Raw genomic sequence first — 16,348 nt, forward strand, 5'->3', positions numbered from 1 at the left:
CACTTCTGGTGTGGTCTGACTCATTTCTGGTGAGTTGGTAGGTAGGTATGGAGGACTTGTGGTCCCTCCATGGAGGATGACTGCTAGAGGACTAAGAGGCAGATCTGTGGAGGGGTGAGAGGACTGCTGGCCCATAAGCAGTGACTGTCAGAGGACTAAGTGTACTTGAATTTACGTGGGCTTCCAAATTCATGGTTGTTTCTCCTGCCTTGTGGAAGAGCCATGGGAAGTCACCAGCCACACAGAAGGAAAAAGTGTTTCCCACGGCTATGTGGCTTTTTGGGTTTTGCTTTTGAATAAGAAAGTCCTGTCTCTACATGAGTAGAACTATAAACGGTCAATTTTGCCAACTTTAGAAAGCAGGGAGCAGCACTTTTGTGCTGTGCCTCACATGGCGGCCAGGGCACGGTGAGAAACAGCATGTGAGTTTCTTCCTGGCACCTTCTCCAGGGGAGCAGTGCTGCAGTTACCCACAGTGAGGGTTTTTTTGGCTCTATACGATTGCAAATGTGACGGGTTAATTTGCAGAACACAGATACTAGGGAGCAGAACATTTGTGCTGTGCCTCACATGGCTGCCCGGGCAGGGTGAGAAGCAGCAAGAGAATTCCTTCCTGGCACCTTCTCCAGGGGAGCAGTGCTGCACTTTCACAAGGTGACTTTTTTTGGTTCTGTACCATTTCAAATGTGATGGTTCTGTTTTCTGACCACAGAAAGCAGGGAGCAGAAATTTTCTTTTGTTCCTCACATGGCTGCCAGGGCAGGGTGAGAAGCAGCAAGAGAATTCCTGCCTGGCATCTTCTCCAGGGAGCACTGCTGCACTTTGTCAAGGTGAGTAATTTGGGCTGTGCATTATTGCCACTGAAAAGAGGTCAGTTTTCTCACCACACAAAGCAGGGAGAAGAACTTTTGCTCAGTGCCTGACAGGGCTACCAGGGCAGGGTGAGAAGCAGCAAGAGAATTCCTTCCTGGAACCTTCTCCAGGGGAGCCGTGCTGCCCTTTCCCAAAATGTATTTTTTTGGCTCTGCATGAGTGCAAAAGCTTTTGGTCAATTTTTCACCACAGAAAGCAGGGAGCAGAACTTTTATGATGTGCGTCATATGTCTGCCAGGGCAGGCTGAGAAGCAGCAAGAGGATTCCTTTCTGGCACCTTCTCCAGGGGAATTTCCCGGTTCCCGAGAGACTGCTGGTGCCGGCTGCAAGGGCGCTCCCAGACAAAGGGTGGTCCTGTGTGATGCTGGGGTTGGAATTGGTGATGTCTCCTTTCCTTAGTCTCGTTAAGGCTTTGCAGTGACAATTTGGTGCTTCGCTCCTATTGCTCTTTTATCATATCGCTCACAGTAACTGCTACTGGTTCCTTTTATCATATTGCATGCTATTTTCTTCTATTGCAATATAAGAAACTGCATTTGATATATTCCGTTATTTGATATACTTGATAGATTTGATTATATTTGATGTGGAGTTCAGCTTTGCTGTGTATCCAGTCAGCCAGCAAAACAACATTCGGCATAGTCGGCAGCGTACGAAGTAAAACTCTCTCTATTTAGGAAAAAAAAAAAAAAAAGTTCCTCGACTTGCTATTGTCAGGTGGGAACCATGGCCTTATGGTGTTTGGGCCAGAGTGGTCTGGTGGTGCTGGGCAGTTGGGCCATGCCAGGGACAGAGGGACGGGGGCAGGGGAGGGGGCGGGGGGAAGGGGTTTAGGGAGGGACGGGTGGGAATTGATGAAGGTGTTTAGGAATGGAGCGGGGTGTGTGGGGATGGGGCAAGGATGTGTGTTTGTGGGAGTGGGTGTGTAGGGGTGGGGGGTGGGGGGAGGTGGGTGTGTGTGTATTGGTAAACTGGGGGGGGGGCGGGTGGGGGGGGTGGAGGGTGTGTGTGTTATTTAGAGAACAGAGTGGGGAGCCTGGGGGAAGGGTTTTAGGGACGGACGGGGGGTTAATGGAGGCCTTTAGGGAAGGACCGGGGGATTGGGGGAAGGATTTTAGGGACGGACCGAGGGTGGGGAAGGGCTGCACCAGGGTCTGGGGGAACAGGTTTTAGGGCCAGGGTGGGGAGGTGGAGGTGGGGGATGATTTCAGGAACAGCCTGGGGTGGAGGAGGGTGTCAAGGGAAGTCTTTCAGGGTTGTTTGGGGGGAAGGATTTTAGGGACGGATGTGGTGTCTGGCGGGACGTTTGATGCCACTGTTTAGATTCCACTGTATATACATTTATGTCCAGGGATTCTGTTAAGGGGAAGCTGCTGGCTCGGCAAAGGGACAAGATGTCTGAGCTCCCCAGTTACCACGCTCTGATTTGGTGTGTAGCTCTACGTTAAACACACCTGCGCACAAAGGTTAGGCCAAGCTGACTCTCTAAAGCTGTTAGAAGTGACGAATTAAGGGACCTCTCATCCAGGGAGTCAGCCTTGGGAAGGATGGGGAACAAAGAATGGGTGGGGAAAAGATCTGCGTTCTCTTCAGTGATGCAGAAAGAGCCTCTGGGTGAGGACGTTGTGGTCGCAGGAGGAGACAAGCCGATAGCGTGCTGGGATCTGCAGAATGTTGGTTGGAATTCGGACAAAGGTAATTGTTGTGGGGGGAGATCGTGACCTCTGACTCAGATAGCCCCCCGAGAGAGGGCAAGGCCCCGCTTGGGGAGCACGGGGAGCTAGTAAAAAACCTCAGCAGTGCTGTCTGAGGGTGTGTGCTCGTTTGCATTAAAGCAAGCAACTTGTAACCCATCCTGTGCCTGACTGAAAATGCATGTGTAATGCGCTATGAGTGTGCAAGTGCTCTGCTGTCCATAGTGCGTACCCTCGAGGAACTGGGTGAGCACGCTCAGAGGAAACATTCCCCCGTGCTCCCAGTACTGCCATAAAGAATGCCGGCCTTCTGAAACTTGCAAGCAAGTCTTAGAGGGTTTTTCTCCCTGACCGACTTTATGGTATCATTCCCACCATACTGGAGAGAGCAAATCTTTTTCTGTTTGGTGGTGAAAGCAGCTTGGGGAGCGTCACTGAAGTGCAGCACTTTTTTAACCTCAGGTCTAAAGTGCCACCGGTCCTACCGTGGAATACATCCTTCCTCAGGCTTTCAGCAAACGGAAAGGATGCAACAAACCCACCCCACTAAGACGTCCTGCGCTTTTTTTATCTTCCCTGGAAGGTGGGGACAGGACCCTGCTGGGCCATCAGTGCCACCTGCCTGGGAGCCAAGATGGTGCCTTTACATTCCAGGCTAAGGACTTACCTTCTTTTTTTTCCTTTTCAGCGACTTTAGAGCCATCCTTAGGGAGGCTGGTTAAGCTGGTTTACTGCACAGCTGGTCGCCAGTGGAGGGAAACGGTAAGCTCCGCTATCGCCTTTGGTGTTTACTTGTTACCTTGTCGCTCGTTTGAGTGATCTTACCATGCCCCAGCAAGCAGAAGCTATCACGCCACTTTAGGCCTTGGTCTAATAGTCATGCAAAGCAATATTGAAAGTCATTCTGAGATCTGGAACAGGCCCCAATGTGCATTTTATAAAAGTGCATCTTGGCTGCTCTTTATCTTTGTATGGGTGTTTTTCCCGTTTCTCCAGACTGTTGAAGCTCTGAAAGGTGCCGATGAGCTGCTCTCCCTCAGTTTGCTCCTTTGCCTTTGGGAGTGCGGTTCATGTTTTCTTCATGGCTTTGCAGAGGAGAAAATCCATGAATACACCACCTTGCTTTTTTCACCTAAGCTAATTTCAGAAACTGCCTCCTTTAACTTAGACATGAAACTCTTCTTAAGCTCTTTGTGCACTTGTAGAAAAGCGGGGTGGGGTGGGGGGTGGGGGATGGGGGTGTCTTCCGGAAGTGCCCGCAAAAGAGCCTTTAGGAGACCCTGTCCCTTGACTCACATGTGGGGTAGTGAAGAGTCTGAGAAAGTCACGGGTGTTTTGGTGTTCACCAAAGCAGGTTTTCATTTAGGTTTTTTTTTTGTTTTTTCTTATTTTCTTTTTTATCTTATGTAGCTTATGTCACCAGGTAGTGACAGCCCGGGGGTGACAGGAGGGGACAGCAGGCAATGGCAGCCTGGGGGTGACAGGACCTCAGGCGCCAGATCATGGGCTGCGAGAGGCTGAAGGCAACTCACTGCGACCTGCAGGTCACCAGCGCCCAGACCATGGAAGGTGCGTGGGGGCGGCGGGCGTGGGATGCGGGGACCAGCCGGCTGGCAGTGGCGCAGGTGGCCAGTGAGGTGGTTGGGCCGCGGCCGGCAGCGGTGACTTGTGCTGGGGCCTCAGAGCTGCTCTTCCGTGGTTGTGCGCTGGCAGCTGGCGTCAGGGCTGTGTGCGCAGCCAGGCACAGCAGCGTACGGGGTCAATGTGCGACACCGCGCGTGGAAGAGGTTTGGTTTCTGGGACCCTTCTAGGTAAAACGATAAGGAAATGTGGGACAATGCCTTGTAATCACAATCCTGCCAGATTTCTTTGAAAGCCGGCAGAGAAGGCTGAACGTGATAGAAAAGGAGTGGGTGGCTAATTTGAAGGGGAAAAGAAGTGGGTTTGGTGACTGAAATTTGTCTTCAGCTACTTTTACTCCACCGCATTGGAAAAGTGGTGCTTGGCTGCTGCAGAAACTGCTCAGTAGCAACGTTTGGGATCAAGAGTGTATCTGTGAGTGACAATCTATGCAGATCCTGGAAAGCCATCTTGTAGACGAGTGTTCTGTCTAAAGTATACTTGGCATTACTTGCTAATACAGCTTCTTTGCTACACCAAAGACATTTTCATTCAGACGCTATTGGGCATCATTTCTTCTTTTCTTTCAAAGGGTGCATTTTTGTCCTGGTACTGCGTGTTAAACGGTGTCAGTGCAATACTGAAGTTTTATGGCAGATCACTTATGGTGAATATACCTAAAAATGTTCTTCGAGAAGCCCTAAGTTCTTTTGAATCTCAGAAATGGTGCTTGATTCTCAGAGATGGTAATGGTTTCGTATTACTCAGTGTGCTGTTTCAGTTTGGTAATCTACCGTCCGGCAAAGCTTGCATGTGATTGAAGACTTTGGGATATGACAGAAATAAAAGACTTGGAAACCGTTTCCATTCCTTAAACATTCAAATTTTATCGGGTGTTTTGTTTTGTTTTTTCTTTTTTTCCTGTGGTTCTGTGACATTCCCACAACAGTCTTTTCTTTACAATGTGTACTCATAAGTTTTTTCCCTCTTCCTGTTTGATGTATTAAAACTTAAACAGAATGACATGTCTGCTGCGGTAACTGTAACTTTGGCCCTAGCCTTTCAAGTGGTTGGACCTAAACACGCTGTTTACCTGCAGATAGGTAAAGTATGTTCAGGAGAGTATCTGTGAGGAGACTTAACAGCACGGTGTTAGGGGTCTTGGGGGTGTTACGGGGTCGCGTGTCATACGGCGGTAGAGATAGACATGCAGGTAGAGGCAGACGTACAGGTTGTGACACAGATACTTACTGGAACTTCTGTAAGGGTGTCTTCCCTGTGGAAATGCAAAAATCCCCCAGTGGTTGTCAGAGCAAAGCTAAGGAATACATTTCAGTGTCATACACGTGTATGCCAGATTTTGGGGTTTTATACATAACCGTGAATTTCCGTTTTTATTGAACAGCATCTACGTGCTTAGTCACCTTCAGAGACGAAGGAAAGAACTCGGCCAGGATGTTCTGCCTAAAGGGGGTTCTTGGAGATCTTCCCTGTGGAGATACGGTCGTGGGTTTTATAACTTGGTGCAGGAGTCCTGACTAAATGGTGACGAGATCTTGGAAAGACCTTTCAGTGAACCTTGAGTGAAGATGGCCAATTGTTCAGATTTTTCCGGGCCGCGTGATCACGGAAATCTCGTAATAGAAGCAATGCTAATAGAAGCTAAAAGTAAACAGGATTTTACACATCACTGGGGGAAAAAAGAAAAAGAGATGGTGGACTCTTTTTGAAGATGGTGGGAAGGCAAAATGGATGGTTGGGATGTGTTTGAAAAGGTGGGAGGTGGGGTGGGGATGTCCTCTGCCGTGCTCGCTATTATAGAGACATGTTCTAGGGTTTTGTAAGCTAACAGGAGCAAAAGCAATGGAAGTTAGATCAGGAAAGAACCTCATGCTTTAGCAGACTCTGCTTTAGTGACTTTAGAGACCTTTTTGCTGTTGGCATTAAAACGATTCCAAAAAAATGGAAAAGATTTTGCTGCTTGTGTTTGACTATCAGACCTGAAGATTTCTGGAAAGGTACCGTGAGATGATGAAAGCATGACGCTGTGTGTAAAATGTTGCTTTTCTATCTGTAAAGGGATTCCCTGAAGTGCTACGTCACGACATGTTAATATCACTCTTACGAACTGACTGATGCTTTCTCTGTATTGATGTTGTTTCCAGAATACGCCGATGATAATGCCCTGATTCCGGGGAACTCATCGGTAACTGTTAGGGGAGTCCCTGTTAGAGGAGTTAAAGCTACCGGCAAGACAGACCTTGGGTAAGTAGCCATAACGCGTTGTATCCTGTGGGAGGGGTTTCAGTGTGTTCACCTTCTTTGAGGCTGTTGGTTTACGGAGGCATTCAGGTTGTATCTTTCTTGTTAAAGCTGCTGTTAAATTTTGTTGTGACAGGGCAGATTTGAAGGTATCTGTCCCAAAGCAGACTTAGATTTTTCAGCCCGCTGGGACGTGGCATTCAAGCTCCAACAGTGGTAACTGTTCAGATGTTTGAATTGGGTTTGTTCTTGGGCTTGGTTTTTCTGAGAGTCAAGTTCTCCATCCTGTTTCCTCTATGCAGAGAGATCCCTTATTGTATGCTTTTGCTTGTATTGCTTTTAGAGTAAACGGAGAGACACATTGCAGTGTGAACTGGTGATTTGTTCCCATCTGCCAGCAGTCCGAGTCTCCGTGTTTGACTGCTTCCTTTGTTTGGGGGAGGGGGGCAGGGTATTCTTACACCCCAAAGGGGTGTGTGTGTGTGTGTGGGCTGCATGCTGTCTCCAGAGGAAAGACTGAGAGTGGCCAGCTGGCAAACCGTGCAAACAAGAAGTTTCATTCTTAAGTGCTTCCTATTAGATTCCTAAAGACAATGTCTATGTCGGGCAAGAGAAAAAGAACAACATCCTAAAGCGTATTGCCTTTTGTGCCAGGACGGTGAAGGAACAGTTGATCTTTTCCAAACCTGAAGCTCAGAAAGCAGTTGAGCACTTTCCCAAATGTTAGTAGTTACCTTTCTAAGTTTGATTTCACCCTAAGCTGCTCTCTGTGCTCCAGGTATTACTGCTGTATTCCTCAGATTTATGGAGGACAGAGAATCTGATTACAATTGCAGATACTCAAATGTAAGCCTGACTACAGCATTATCGCTGTCATCGATGTATTCGTACAGTCCAGTTCTGTATCAGCTGCATCAGCATGGTTTGAATGGTCATGTTTTCAAGGCTTCTTCAAGACAGACCTCTCCTCCACCATTAGTAGATATTACTGACTTGTGGTTTTGCCGTGTCTTTCTAATGTTAGTTCTCAATAAATAGAGTGTACTGGCGAGTTACAGCGTGTCTCAAACAAACAGTACAGCAGCATCCTAGTACCCATGAAGCATCTGCAAGCAAAACCCCCTGAATTTATGTGGCTCTCCTGTAAGCCTTGGGCATATTACTGCAGTAGGTGTTGCAGTGCTTTCAGGCGCTACCAAGACTTTCTGGATGCCACAGCACTGTGCTTCTAAACATGGCCTGGTTTGGGGGGTTAATTTAGGTGGGGATGCTTAGTGCTGTCTTGTCAGTATAGCCTCCATTTCTGGTTGGATGGCACCCTCTCCTGGTGTTGGAATGCTGCCCTAAAATGAGAGGCTAGGCGCCACTAGCATCAAAGATCCAAGAAATACCTGCACGTGGGGGTAAGGGATGAATGCCGCTGCTCTCCTGAAGTTGCAAATGGATCGGGCAGGTTAGCTTTCTATTCCTTCAGCTGGAAACATTGTGGAAACAACTGGTAGAGTCGTTAGTGTTTGGGAATGATGAACACATGGTGTCATGGTGGAGAGGCCTTCAGAAATGCGTTAGTCACCTTGTAGTATCTTCCTCAAGGCAAATGGATGGAGAAACCATGGTGCGGTAATCTAAAGCGTTTCCTCGCACTTCCTCATGTTCAGGAGGTACGTGGCTGTACTTGCGAGCCTGGTGGTGGTGTAGCAGTGGCAGGAAGTATGAGCCTTTCTATTTGTGCAGGACTTGCGCAGCAGCCTTTGGGTTGCCCCTGCTCGTGGGACGCTTTGGATGAGGTATGAATTGTTTGTTAACTGATGGACGGTTGCATGTTTGATTCATGAGTAGCATGCAGGTACAGACCAATGAGTATGTGGAATCTCGGCAAGGGCTTGTGTGTTATAAGTGTTTCCTAAAATATTGTAGCATGTTCAAGATGATCTTAAAGCAAATTCAGGTAATCCAGGCTTTTTTTCTTATTTTTTTAACACAGGCCTCCTCGACCACAGAAAATCCTTGGAACTGCTTTCAGGTGATGTTTCTACTGCTATTTGTAGTCGCTTTAGGCTAAGTATGGTAGGTACCTGAACACAGTGCTTGGGCTTCCACAAAGAAACAGTTTTCTACAGACAACTGTTCTTGTTTTGTCAGGGGAGTGTAGAAACCAAAGTGCTCTATCTGGTACCTGTTTGTGATAGTGGGGCTATACAGATTGCCTGAAGGTGCCTTCATATTTGGATGGCTGACTATTTAAGAACAGAAAAGTGTAGCACAGTCTTCATAGTTTTGAGACTTAGAGAACAGAATGAAAATATCTGAGGACTTCTTCTTGCACTGCTGTATTCTGTATCTTAGAGTAATTGGGGACAAAGAAGGAATGAGATTTGGGGTTTTATTTCAGTTGCACTGAATGTACCAGGAGAGCACACTTTAAGTATAGAAATAAATTTTCATATTCATAAGACTACCGGAACACAGTGTTTTGGTGTTCAGGTTTTATAAACTGTTTTCACGGCTTTATGTAGGTTACGAGTGCTTTATTTTAAGTTCTGATCATCTTTTTTTCTTCTTCTAGAACTCAAACTGAGCCAGCGAGTAGAACATCAAAAGAGGTATGTAAAGACACAAGCTGAAACTTTTTTCTACATGCTGCACCTAAGTCTTAAGAAATGTAGCCTTGTACTAATTCTTTTATATATATAAAATATAAATGTTTTATATATAATATTTGTAATATATATAGAAACATATTTTCCAGTGTATGCTGTAAATCCAATGTATTTGATTCAGCATAGTGAAAACTGAGCAATGCCAACTTTTGCGCGGTTCTAATGTCAATAATGGTATTTGTGCCTAGTAACGCATTGCATTTCGTACTGACTAGGCTAGAATATTTCTTGTATGACTGTGTGTTGTACAGATAATGTAGGCTCGTTTTTAGAGCTTGCAGGTTCAAGGTTTGCACCACTGAACTTGGTGCCACTCTTCAGTACACCACCACTTTGAATTTACATTTGGAAAAGGGGCAGCATTTTTCTTCAGCTCAGAAAACACTGTCGTTCTGCCGCTAAGACATGAATAAGTAACTCGAGGAGATACTTGACTGGTAATGGCCTAGATCTCCATTTGGCCCTTGGGTGGAATGCTACGTGCAACAATGCATTTCAAAATAGCCCTCATAGTACAAACATTACTTTGTGGTGTTTTTTTGGTTTCCATCTGTAAGTATAACTGCTTTTTCTTCACTGGAATGGTGTGAGGCATTACACGACCTCTAGGTCACGGGATCTGATCACTTTGTAAGCTCTTAGGATAACTTAACCTAGAAATTCATGAACTTGGGGTCTAATGAAAGTAAATGAAAGACAGCGCAAAAACCATACTGCGTTCATGAACTATACCTGTGTGCATTTAATAAATGCTGAGCTATTAACTGATTAATTTATAAACTACACTGACAATGTTTCCTGTAGTGACACTTCCTTCTCAAATAAATGGAAATATTTTTTTTTAGATCCTTTTGAGCTGAAAATGGACAGCTTCCTTAACCCTCCGTCTTTTAAGCAGTTGTGAGCATTTGACAAGGGTCCCCCTCTGAGGTATCCTGAGCGATAGACTGATCTCAAGAGGAGTTGGTTACTTTAGTTTCTTCCCATTAACAACGTAGGCACACTTCAGCTGTTTAAGGTTTGGACTTTGTTTTGAACAAATACAAATTCCACTGGCTTGGAGGTGGCTCTTTCAGTGACGCTCAGAGGATATAGCGCAGGCTTTCATACAGCAGTAGGGGTGAACTCTTGCTATGTTCTGATTGTATGTAGAACTTGAATATGTGTTTAATTTTTCTGAATAGACTGGCGACACTTCCGCACCTCTTTCTCCGGCCCAGCTTATTAAAGTATGCTTAGATGTATTTTCTTGTGAAATAGTGTTTTTAAACCTTACGCTTGTGCTCTCTAGCTGGATAACTGCTGTAATATGAGCAAAACGTTAGTTGTTAATAACTCAGAGTGTTTCTCCTAACTTTAAAATGTGCATATACTTTGATACTATCCTGTACAGAGTAGTTTCCAGCTTGGGAAGATGGAAGGGGAGCACCTTATTGGCCTCAGTGTAATGCTGCAGGATTACTCATCCGCAAGACACAAAGAAGCAGCACTTCAGAAGCTGTTTACCATTTTTCATACGACCCGTAAATTCTTCATTGGAAACTAACACAATTTTTACAGAAAAATTTAATTGGCTGTAAGTTATGGACATTGCTGGGGCCTTTGCAACAGCCAGAACAGACGTGTTTCTGGAACATGTACAATTGCATGGCGGTTATTGCATTTCTAGTCATTACCTAACCCTACGTTAGGTATGACCTAACCCTAAGTCTGAATGTTAACACATAACCGTAAGTCTTCACGCTACGACTTAACCCTATGACTTAACCCTAAAACCTAACACTAAGACTTAACCTTAAGACTTAACCCTAAGACTCAACCTTAAAACATAACCATAAGACTTAACCTTAAGGCTCATCCTTGAGATTTATCCCTGAGAGTTAACCCTAATATTAACCCTAAGACTTAACCTTAAGATTTAAGCTTGGGACTTAACGTTAAGACTTAACCTTAAGACTAAAATTTAAAAGTTAATGTTAAGACTTAAACCCTAAGACTTAACATTAAGACTTAAGTTTAACACTTAAACTTAAGACATAATTTTAAGACTTAACCCTAAGACTTAACTATGAGACTTAACCCTGAGATTTAGCCATAGGACTTAATCTTAAGTCTCAACCCTAAGGCTTAAGGTTAAGTTTTAACCTTAAGCCTTAACCTTAAAACTCAACCCTGAGAATTAACCGTGAAACTTATCCATAAGACTTATCCCTAAAACTTAAAACTGAGACTTAAACCTAAGATTTAACCTTAAGACTTAGCCCTAAAACGTAGCCCTGAGACATATCCTTGAGCTTTAACCTTGATACTTAATCCTGAGACTTAGCCCTAAGACTTATCCCCAAGACATAACTCTAAGGCTTAACCCTAAGACTCAACCTTAAGACTTAACATTAAGACTTAACCCTGAGACTTAACCATAAGACTTATCCTCAAGATTGTACTCTAAGACTTAACCCTAAGACTTAAAATGAAGACTTAACCCTAAGACTCAATCGATGAGATGTAAACTTAAGGCTTAACCTTTAGGAATTAACCCCGACACTTAACCTTAAGGCTTAACCCTAAGACTTAAGCTTAAGACTTCAATTTAAGACTTCACATTAAGACTTAACCCTAAGACATAATCCTGAGACTTAAACCTGAGACTTAACCCTAAGACTTAACCTAAAGTTTAACATCAAAACTTAACCCTAAGACTGAATCCAAAGACACAACCTTACCACGTAACCCTGAGACTTAACCTTGAGACTTTACCTTGAAATTTAACCCTGGGATTTAACCCTAAGTCTTAATGCTAAGACTTAACTTGAAGATGTACCATTAAGACTTAACCTTAAGACTTAACCTTAAGATTGACACTCAAAACTAAACCCTAAGACTTAACCCTATGACTTAAACTTAAGGTTAAACATTAAGACAAAACTTGAAGACTTAATTCAAAGACTTATCCCTAAGACTCAACACTGAGACTTAAACCTAAGATTTAAGACTTAACCCTAAGACTTAGCCCCAAGACTTAAGTCTAAGACTTCGACTTATGAATGAAACTTTAGACTTAACCCTAAGACTCAATCCATAAGACTTCACCTTAAGACTTAACCCTAAGACTTAACCTTAAAATTTAACCCTAAGACTGAACCCTAAAATATAACTTTGAAGACTTAACAATAAGACTGAACATTAAGACACAACCTTACGACTTCTACCCTGAGACCTAACCTTGAGACTTAACACTGAGATTTAACCCTAAGACTTAACTTTAAGATGTAACATTCGGACTTAACCTTGAAACTTAACCCTAAGTCTCAACCTTAAGAAGTAACTTTAAGACTTAACCCTGAGAATTAACTCTAAGACTTAAACTTAATAATTCACGCTCAGATATAACCCTCAGACTTAAACTTAAGAAATAACCCGAAGACTTAACCTTAATGTTTAACTTTAAGACGTAACCTTAAGACTTAACCCTAAACTTAACCCTAAGAGTTAACCTTAAGTGTTGACCTTACAGATTTAACCCTAAAAGTTAACCTTAGGACTTAAATTTTAAGACTTAACCCTAAGACTCAACCCCAAGACTTAACTCTAAAGAGTTAACCCTAAGACTTCAACTTGTGATTTAAACTTTGGACTTAACCCTAAGACTTAAAGCTACGATTTAACATTACAATTTAACCCTAAGCCGTAACCCTAAGGCTTAAGGTTAAGTTTTAACCTTAAGACTCAACCCTGAGAATTAGTCGTGAAATTTATCCATAAGACTTATCCCTAAAACTTAAAACTGAGACTTAAACCTAAGATTTAACCTTAAGACTTAGCCCTAAAACGTAGCCCTGAGACATATCCTTGAGCTTTAACCTTGATACTTAATCCTGAGACTTAGCCCTAAGACTTATCCCCAAGACATAACTCTAAGGCTTAACCCTAAGACTTAACCTTAAGGCTCAACCTTAAGACTTAACATTAAGACTTAACCCTGAGACTTAACCATAAGACTTATCCTCAAGATTGTACTCTAAGACTTAACCCTAAGACTTAAAATGAAGACTTAACCCTAAGACTCAATCGATGAGATGTAAACTTAAGACTTAACCTTTAGGAATTAACCCCGACACTTAACCTTAAGGCTTAACCCTAAGACTTAAGCTTAAGACTTCAATTTAAGACTTCACATTAAGACTTAACCCTAAGACATAATCCTGAGACTTAAACCTGAGACTTAACCCTAAGACTTAACCTAAAGTTTAACGTCAAAACTTAACCCTAAGACTGAATCCTAAGACACAACCTTACCACGTAACCCTGAGACTTAACCTTGAGACTTTACCTTGAAATTTAACCCTGGGATTTAACCCTAAGTCTTAATGCTAAGACTTAACTTGAAGATGTACCATTAAGACTTAACCTTAAGACTTAACCTTAAGATTTACACTCAAAACTAAACCCTAAGACTTAACCCTATGACTTAAACTTAAGGTTAAACATTAAGACAAAACTGGAAGACTTAATTCAAAGACTTATCCCTAAGACTCAACACTGAGACTTAAACCTAAGATTTAAGACTTAACCCTAAGACTTAGCCCCAAGACTTAAGTCTAAGACTTCAACTTATGAATGAGACTTTAGACTTAGCCCTAAGACTCAATCCATAAGACTTCACCTTAAGACTTAACCCTAAGACTTAACCTTAAAATTTAACCCTAAGACGGAACCCTAAAATATAACTTTTAAGACTTAACAATAAGACTGAACATTAAGACACAACCTCACGACTTATACCCTGAGACCTAACCTTGAGACTTAACACTGAGATTTAACCCTAAGGCTTAACTTTAAGATGTAACATTCGGACTTAACCTTGAAACTTAACCCTAAGTCTCAACCTTAAGAAGTAACTTTAAGACTTAACCCTGAGAATTAACTCTAAGACTTCAACTTAATAATTCACGCTCAGATATAACCCTCAGACTTAAACTTAAGAAATAACCCTAAGACTTAACCTTAATATTTAACTTTAAGAAGTAACCTTAAGACTTAACCCTAAACTTAACCCTAAGAGTTAACCTTAAGTGTTGACCTTACAGATTTAACCCTAAGAGTTAACCTTAGGACTTAAATTTTAAGACTTCACCCCAAGACTTAACTCTAAAGAGTTAACCCTAAGACTTCAACTTGTGATTTAAACTTTGGACTTAACCCTAAGACTTAAAGCTACGATTTAACGTTACGATTTAACCCTAAGCCGTAAGCCTAAGACTTAAGGTTAAGTTTTAACCTTAAGACTCAACCCTGAGACTTAATCGTGAAATTTATCCATAAGACTTATCCCTAAAACTTAAAACTGAGACTTAAAGCTAAGATTTAACCTTAAGACTTAGCCCTAAAACGTAGCCCTGAGACATATCCTTGAGCTTTAACCTTGATACTTAATCCTGAGACTTAGCCCTAAGACCTATCCCCAAGACATAACTCTAAGGCTTAACCCTAAGACTTAACCTTAAGGCTCAACCTTAAGACTTAACCCTGAGACTTAACCATAAGACTTATCCTCAAGATTGTACTCTAAGACTTAACCCTAAGACTTAAAATGAAGACTTAACCCTAAGACTCAATCGATGAGATGTAAACTTAAGACTTAACCTTTAGGAATTAACCCCGACACTTAACCTTAAGGCTTAACCCTAAGACTTAAGCTTAAGACTTCAATTTAAGACTTCACATTAAGACTTAACCCTAAGACATAATCCTGAGACTTAAACCTGAGACTTAACCCTAAGACTTAACCTAAAGTTTAACGTCAAAACTTAACCCTAAGACTGAATCCTAAGACACAACCTTACCACGTAACCCTGAGACTTAACCTTGAGACTTTACCTTGAAATTTAACCCTGGGATTTAACCCTAAGTCTTAATGCTAAGACTTAACTTGAAGATGTACCATTAAGACTTAACCGTAAGACTCAAGTTTGAATCTCAACCCTGAGACTTAACCTTAAGACTTAATCCTAAAACTTAACCCTAAGACTTAACCTTAAAACTTAATCATAAAGCTTAAAACTAAGACTTAACCTTAAGAGTTATATTTTAAGTCTTAACCCAAAGACTTATCCCTAAGACTTAACACTGACACTTATCCCTAAGAGTTAACATTAAGACTTAATTGTAAGACTTAACCCTGAGACTTAACCCTAAGAATTAACCCTAAGAGTTAACCTTAAGACTTAACCTTAAGAAGTAACCATCACACTTAACCCTAAGACTTAACCCTAACATTTAACTCTATGAATTATATCTAAGACTTAAGACTGAGACTTAACTCTAAGACTTAACCCTAAGTCTTAACCTTAAGATTTAACCTCTAAGATTTAACCTTACATCTTAAACGTAATACTTAAATTTAAGACTTAACCTTGAGAACTAAACCTAAGACTTAACACTGAGAATTTACCCTGATACTTAAACCTAAGATTTATCTTAACACCTCAGCCTAAGATTTAACCCTAAGACTTATATTAAAGACTTCACACTGAGACTTAAACCTAAGACTTAACCTTTACAGACTTAACGCTATGACTTGAGCCTAAGACATATCCCTGAGACTTATCCTTGAGACTTAACCTTAAGACGTAACCCTATGACTTAACCGTAAAACTTAACCCCAAGATTTTACCTTAAGATTTAACCTTAAGATTAACCCTAAGACTGAACCCCAAGACTTAATCCTAAGATTTAACCTTCAGAATTAATCTTAATACTTAACCATAAGACTTAACCCTAAGATTCAAACTTAAGACTTAGCCCTAAGACTTAACCATAAGGCTCAACCTTAAGACTTAACGTAAAGACTGAACCATAAGAGTTAACCTTAAGATTTAACGCTAGAACTTAACCTTAAGATTGAACCTTAAGACTTAACCGTAAGACTCAATCCATAAGAAGTCAACTTAAGACTTAACCTCAATACTTAAACCTAAGACTTAACCCTACGACATAATCTTGAGACTTACCCCTGAGACTTAACCCTGAGATTTAACCTTAAGACTTAACCTTTAGACTAAACCCTAAGACTTAATATTGGGCATTAAATTTAAGACTTAACCTTTGAGACTTAACCCTAAGGCTTAATGCTGAGACTTAAGATTAAGATTTAACCTTAAGACTTAACCGTGAAAGTTGTCTCCAGGACTTAACCATCTCCCTGACTTGTGCAGCGATGAGCAACCAGGCACAGGTGTG

At 42.1% G+C, this 16,348-nt stretch overlaps 1 long non-coding RNA gene across 1 annotated transcript; it reads right to left on the reverse strand.

Annotated features, from left to right (window-relative positions):
* Positions 1-10,899: 10,899 nt before the first annotated feature.
* Positions 10,900-15,929, reverse strand: LOC308057332. Its single transcript, XR_013925222.1, has 3 exons — positions 15,900-15,929; positions 11,139-11,190; positions 10,900-10,917 (listed from the first exon to the last, which is right to left on the reverse strand). It is a non-coding gene; the product is annotated as an uncharacterized lncRNA (long non-coding RNA).
* Between the last annotated feature and the right edge of the window lie 419 nt (positions 15,930-16,348).

The sequence above is a fragment of the Falco punctatus genome, assembly GCF_963210335.1.
Source record: "Falco punctatus genome assembly, contig: scaffold_71, whole genome shotgun sequence".
Lineage (NCBI taxonomy): Eukaryota > Metazoa > Chordata > Aves > Falconiformes > Falconidae > Falco > Falco punctatus.